This window comes from Dendrobates tinctorius, unplaced genomic scaffold, assembly GCF_039654945.1.
Source record: "Dendrobates tinctorius isolate UK_male_01 unplaced genomic scaffold, ASM3965494v1 ptg000250l, whole genome shotgun sequence".
NCBI classification, from domain to species: domain Eukaryota; kingdom Metazoa; phylum Chordata; class Amphibia; order Anura; family Dendrobatidae; genus Dendrobates; species Dendrobates tinctorius.
In genome coordinates, this window is record NW_027361917.1 from 7867127 (window position 1) to 7874959 (window position 7833).

The following is a 7833-nucleotide window of genomic DNA, read 5'->3' on the forward strand; positions in this document are numbered from 1 at the left end:
ACAGCAGTTATTTCTGCTGGTGTTTGAGTTTCTGTTATCCTTGCTTTAGCTTTTTTAGGGTAAGAGATGTTTTAATTTACTAATTACTCTGCCCTATCACCTTTTGGATGCAGCTTTATATACTTTCCCCCAATGGTATTTCCTGCTGGTGTCTCATTTGAATGTCCAGCCATACTGCTGTAGTTTAAGCCAGTCGGTGAAAGATCAGTTAGGGCCTATATCGGATACAAGCTATTGCATCCAATTCAGATCGAAATAAATTATTGAATACTGATAAAAGTAGTATTAAAAAGGATTCCAATAAATAATTACCTTTTCTACTGAATACAGTCCCTAATACAACAATATAATATCAATAATAAAAAAATACTTACCTATTCTCAACCATGATAAACATTTTTAAAAAATACTCATCAATAACTCTGTTTTGTTGCCAAGAAAGCACCCACGTTGGCTTCCTTGTTATCCTCTAGCCTTTTTGTTAAAATTCAAGCAGACTGAGGACATTGTAAACTTAAAACGCTTTTTCAAATGCGGAGCTAATTGATGCAAAGGATATAGTTATGCTAAAAAAAAATAAAAACCTGACACATTTTTCGTCATCTCCTAAACAACTACATTTTCCCATTCATGATATTGTAATGCACACAATTGGGTTTACCTTATAGATTGCACCATCTACAACATTCAATACATAGGCTGTACAACAGGTCACCGGAAGGTCCACATTAGGCGTCATCTCTCTGATATGGTAAATCCGGAGGCTATATCAGCTTTGGCGGTAACATAAGTGGACCTGATTGAATTTTGTTTTCCGGGCATAGAAAAAGTTTACAAACCACAGTGTGGAGGAGATCACAGGCATAAGTTAATTAACAGGGAATTATAATGGATCTTCATGTGGAAACACGATCGACTCTGGGATTGAATCTTAGACAGGATTTAATATTGCAGTATTAATCTACTAATATTTATTCGCTCGGATTTATTTATCGTTTTTCTTTCATTTTTATTCATTTTCATAGCCACACATTGATTTTATGTCTTCTAGTCCTTTATACTCAGGACCGGCTCCAGGTTTCTGTGGGCCCCGGGCAAAAGAACCTCAGGGGGCCCCTTTAATACATACCACATTACATGATGCACAAATATTGCAGAGAAATATAGGTATAGTACAATGCAAAAGATTTCACATACTTCTTACATTACATGAGTGGATATCTATTGTAAATTCTACAATAGCTCAGAAACCAGCGAAACCTCGCAGCGCACAGTGCAGGAGGGCGTCGTCACAAGAAGATGGGAGGCGCCGGACCCGGACCTGTGACACCCATCGGATCGGACTGCCCCCGGGTGAGTATAATAAAACTTATTTTTCTAGTCTTGCAGGTCGGATTGGGGGCTTATCTACAGCATTATAGAATGCTGTAGATAAGCCCTGAAAGGCAGTGGCTGCATCTTATAGTGGTCAAAACAGGTGACAGGTTCCCTTTAATGGCTGAATTCAATGCTATGTTTTAAAAAAGATTACAAGTCTTTTTATCGCTGGATTGTTCCTGTTATTTATTCTACCTTTACACCGCTGCTCTGACTGTATCCGTGTAAGGTTTTTATGAAACTCCATACCCATCATGTCCAGAGAACTGGTGAGCTGACAGTTTTTTGATTTTTTTTGGTACTTGCAGATTAACCCTACTGTATATCTGCAGGTAAATATTTTTTTCCAAGGTGACATGTTCCCTTTAACACCTCAGCAAATACATTACAGTGTGCTGTACAGTTTCTCAAACCTTCTTACACTTTGACATTGTAAAGGAGTGAGATGTTTGACTCCCCTTGAAGACTTGTACAATGTAATTTTTGATATGTTGAGATTGGCATGATACATTCATGTGGATTAGTACTATCCTACTGTTCTCGACTGTGGAGATTAGGCAGTTGGGAAAGAAATGGTTAATAGCTGACCAGCCCAGATAGTGGGAAGAGTTGCAAGGAAACTAAAGGGAAAGTAGTTCCTGGTTTAGTAGTAAGGCTAGTTTCACAGGAACTGCGGAGGGATGCGGACGTCCTCTGTGAAGCTCCTCCCACTGCCGCACCTCCTCCATATAGCTCAGCCTATGTCGGCATACGGCTTGCATACCCTATCCTTAGCATTGGGTACGCAGGCCATGCCGATGTATGCAGATGCCTCCGCATGCGTTGTTTTGACGGTGCGGCGACCGCAACAAAATCCAACACGTTGTGTTCAGCGCAGGTTGCCGCACCATCAAAACAACACATCCGCATACATCGGCATGGCCTGCGTACCTAATGCTAAAGATAGGGTACGCATGCCGCATGCCGACGGAGCTGAATGGAAGAGGTGCGTCAGTGGGCGGAGCTTCACGGAGGAAGTCCGCATCCCTCCGCAGCTCCTCCATATGCGAATGTTAAACTAGCCTAAGAGAGTTTTGGGTGTAGTGAAATGAAAAAGGAGACATTGCCAGGCTCTAATATGAGTGTGTACTAAGGAGATGACCCGGAAACACAAGTGGCAAGCCAGCAACTGGATTAAAAGAGGTGGCAGAAAGATCTGAAGACAGCAGACAAGTAGGGGTACCTTGTTGTGAGAGAGAGAGAGAGAGAGAGAGAGTGACACTGTAAGTAGACTGTAGATTTCTGCTTCTGAAGTACTGCCCTGACGTAAAGACAACCTTTCTGTTGGCAGAGGATTAATCCTATACTGTCCAGTGTTCAACAGTGCATAAATATTTATTCAGGAACAAAGATAACACAGCTTACAATTGGCATTTCTTGTAGGTTGCGATATTAGCATCTTGTCTGTTAAAGACTACAGAAATACTTCCATAAACAAAAATCAATGAAAACAGAACTTTAGTAGAACAAATAACAAACAATCGTATAAAAACATGCTAAGAAAGAGGTACTGTAGAAAAAAGTACTGGGTAAGTATGTAAAAAATCATTTGTATGTCCTTGATAGTATAGGCCTCAAAATGTATATATACACGAATCACTTAATTTCAGAAAGAAATTTTTCACAAATATTTGAGTATCCAATCCATATGGAGAAAATGCAAATATCTCAAAAAATATTTCTTTAAATTATGGTACTCATGGCACAATATCTCCACCTAGTGGTATCTATTGAATGTAGACCCAAAACCAAGGAAATGTGCTTAGTTAGGTTGGCGTCACATTGTCTAAACATATGGAAAATCGGTCCGAGTGTCTCTGCCGAGAGTTGCAGGAGTGCAATGCGAGTGTCATGAGAGTGTCATGTGAGTACAATCCGATTTCTCACACCTAGCATCCAATTGACATCCGAATGCAGTGCGATTGCTATCCGATTGCAATGCGATTTTAACATGAGCTTTTACAAAGAGAAATTCTGTTATTTCCACATTGTTTTCAAATGAAATATTCTCCAAAACACACAAACATATATATACAGTGGGTATGGAAAGTATTCAGACCCCTTTACATTTTTCACTCTTTGTTTCATTGCAGCCATTTGGTGAATTCAAAAAAGTTTATTTTTTTCTCATTAATGTACACTCTGCACCCCATTGTCACGGGGTTACCGCAAGAGAGCACAGCCAGAAGACCGCAGCGTCTGATGGCTCCTGGTTCGCCGCTGAGAAGAAACACTTCTCCGGTGTATTAAAGGGAATCAGTCACCTCATTTTGGCGCTGTGTTTAAATGACTTGGGTCCAGTCCAATGGGCGGTGTCTTGGGTCCTTTCCTCCACCCCTCCTTAGCCGCTGTCCACAATATTTCAGGGAATTTCCATACTTGGCCTCCATATTACGCACGTGCGCATTGCAATCTGGACTTGCGCACGCGCAGTATGCTTTTCCCAACTGTGGGCAAAGCCGAAAAGCATTAGTGCGCATGTGCCGGTGAACTATGTCCTGGAACACAGCGAAATACTTCCGGGACATACTTCACCCGATTTCCTGTGTCTCAGCCGTGTACGCCTGTCAGTAGCTCAGCCGTGCTCCCCTGCCAGTGTCTCTGCCGTGCCCGCCAGTCTATGACTCTGCCGTGTCTGCCTCTGCCAGTCCGTCTTGTCTCCCGCTAGTGACTCCTACGGTCATTTCCTGGGTACCAGCTGTCACAGCGATAGTCTCCCCTGGGACTGTCCTTATCTTCCCTGTTTAGGGGGTGGTCCACCTGGCCAGCTCGCCCGAGGAAGGTTCGTTGTCGTGGCCCAGCGTGTCCACTCTTGGAGTTCCACTAGTTCTCACAGCATCGTCAGGCCATGGACCCCGCTGGTACCTTAGCCACCACCTAAAAGAAACTGGTGTTCCTACGGGAAAATCAGACGAGGATTATGTCCTTTGAAAACCATGGAGTGCCGTTTGTCGGTCTTGCAGCCCTCTGATCCGTGGAATGCTTCCCAGCTGGCCAGTCTCCAGGAGCTCGCCCAGCAACATGACACCCAGGCCCACATCCTCAATTATATGACATCGGTAGATAACTGACTCCTTTCCCTGCAGTCTGTCACCTCTACCCCTGCTCAGGCCTCGACTCCGCACCCGCCGCCCCATCTAGCTAAACCGCCACGGTATAGCGGAGATCCCAAGTTGTGTGGGGTGTTTCTAAATCAGTGCCAATTACACTTTGAACTGCTGCTGCAGCAATATCCCACTGAACGAGCTAAGTTGGCCTTTGTGGTGTCCCACCTGGAGGTGGAGGCTTTAGCCTGGGTGAACCCCATCTGGAAATGTGACGATCATCTAGTCTCCCAACTCTCCACCTTTCAGGACACTGTTATGATGAGTCACCGTAGGAGGCAAAAACAGAAATGCTAGCTAAGTCCAGAAAACCAGAGAAGTTGGCAGCTATCGGATTGCAGACCCCTGAACCTATCAACACAACTAGCAGTAGCCGTGGGGGGTTCCTACGATGCCCTAGACCCCTCGATCACAGCCGGAGGACTATATAGCCTAAAGACAGAAAGGGAAATCTAAACTGCCCCAGAGCAGACCCCAAAGCAAAAGGCAGCCCCCAACATATAATGACGGTGAAGCAAGAAGAAACAACACTAACACAGACAGAAAGATAGACTGAGCAAAGACGGGGCCCAAGCTAACTAGATAGGAAAGGACAGGAAGGCTGCTGTCTGCAATCCGTGAAAAACCCTATGAAAATAAGAGCCAACAAACTGACAGTGAAAAAGACCCTGAAGACACTAGGCTTCAAAAAGGCTATGTCAGTACTCAGGAATATTCTGAAGACAGAGCAACCGGCAAAAGGAGATTCAGCTCACCCCAGCAGGGAATGGCAGAATCCAGAAAAGCAAGGCAAACAAAAACAAAACACAAATGCTAACAGGCAAAGCAGAAAACTTAGCTTTAGAGGAGCAGGAATCAAACTGGTCTCCTAGAAGTCCACAGAGAATTCACCCGCAGGGCAGAATGGCGTCGGCAGCCTTATATCCAGTCCGTGACTCTACTCAGCCAGTCATCATCATTAGGCTCAGGTGCCTGATAATCAGGCTCATTACCTTCCTTTACCAGAATAGGGAGTTCACCAGACCTCAGTGACGAAGGGGAAAATGAACTCACAACAGTACCTCCCCCTTGAGGAGGGGTCACCAAACCCTCAACCACGCCACCAGGGCGATCAGGGTGAGCCCGATGAAAGGCACGCACCAATCTTTTGGCATGAATATCAGAGGCAGAGACCCAGGAATTATCCTCCTGACCATAACCCTTCCACTTAACCAAATACTGGAGTCTCCGTCTAGCCAGGCGGGAATCCAGTATTTTCTCTACCTCATATTCCATGTTACCTTCAACCAATACAGGGTCCGGAGGTGCCACCCCAGGAACAACTGGTTCAACAAACCTCTTCAACAAGGACTTATGGAACACATTATGGATCTTAAATGTGACAGGAAGAGCCAAACGAAAAGAGACCGGATTAATAATCTCCAAAATCTTGTAAGGTCCAATAAATCTAGGCTTAAACTAGGAGAAGCCACCTTCATAGCAATATTTTTTGATGATAACCACACCATATCACCAATCTTAAACTGGGGACCAATGGTCCTATGTCGATTGGAAAACCGCTGGGCCTTTTCCTGGGAGAGAGATAACTTATCCACCACTTGGTCCCAGATCTGGTGTATTCTCTCCACCACAGTGTCAACACCTGGGCAGGCAGAAGGCTCCACCTGCCCTGAAGAAAATCGAGGATGAAACCCAAAGTTACAAAAAAAAGGTGACATCAAAGTGGCAGAACTAGCTCTATTATTTAAAGCAAATTCGGCCAAGGGCAAAAATGAAACCCAATCATCCTGATCAGCGGAAATAAAACATCTCAAATACGACTCCAAGGTCTGGTTTGTTCTCTCTGTCTGCCCATTGGTCTGAGGGTGAAAAGCAGAGGAGAAGGACAACTGAATTCCCAGCTTGGAACAGAAAGTCCTCCAAAATCTAGACACAAACTGAACTCCTCTGTCAGATACAATGTTCTCAGGAATCCCGTGCAAGCGAACCACCTGTTGCAAAAACAGGGGCACCAACTCAGAGAAAGACGGCAACTTAGGGAGTGGTACAAGATGAACCATCATAGAGAACCTATCACAAATCACCCAAATAACAGTCATTCTTTGAGAGACCGGCATATCAGAGATGAAATCCATTGAAATATGGGTCCATGGCCTCCTGGGGACCGGCAAAGGCATCAACAACCCACTAGAGCGAGAACAAGATTTAGACCGGGAGCAAGTCCCACAGGACTGCACAAAATTCCTGACATCATGAGACAAGGTGGGCCACCAAAAAGAGCGACTCACCAGATCTCTAGTACCAAAAATACCTGGATGACCAGCCAATGCAGAGCAATGAACTTCAGACATCACTCTCTTCTTCCACTGGTCAGGAACATACAACTTTCCACTGGGACAACGCTCAGGTTTGTCCTCCTGGAACTCTTGAAGAGCAAGTCTCAAATCGGGCGAGATGGCAGAAAGAACTACCCCTTCGCCTAAGATGGTAGCAGGCTTGGTCACCACAGGAGAATCAGCAAAGAAGCTCTTACATTCTTAGTTCCAGGAAGAAAAGAGACCACAAAATCAAAACGTGTAAAAAACAAGGCCCACCTAGCCTGTCTAGGGTTCAAGCGTTTAGCCGACTCTAGGTAAATCAAATTCTTGTGGTCAGTGAGGACCACAACTTGGTGTTTAGCTCCCTCCAACCAATGTCTCCACTCCTCAAATGCCCATTTCATGGCCAACAGTTCCTGATTCCCCACATCATAGTTACGTTCAGATGGAGAGAACTTTCGGGAAAAGAAAGCACATGGATTCATTTTAGATGTTACAGGATCCTTTTGGGACAAAACAGCTCCTGCGCCAATCTCAGAAGCATCCACCTCTACCTGGAACGGGAGTGAGACATCAGGTTGCCGCAAAACCGGGGCGGAGGTAAATCTTCGCTTAAGCTCCTGAAAGGAAGCAACAGCCTCCGGAGACCAATTCAACACATCAGCACCCTTCTTAATCAGATCAGTCAATGGCTTGGCAATACTAGAAAATTTTGCTATAAATTTCCGATAAAAATTAGCAAAACCCAAAAACTTCTGGAGGGCCTTCAAAGAAGTGGGCTGAACCCAATCATAAATGGCCTGTACCTTGGCCGGGTCCATTTCAATAGTTGACGGAGACAAAATAAATCCCAAAAATGAAATCCTCTGTACTCCAAAAAGGCATTTCGATCCTTTGACATACAGGGAATTCTCCCTCAAGATCCGGAACACAGTCCGAATATGTTCCACATGAGAATCCCAATCCTTGGAGAAGATCAAAATATCATCCAGATA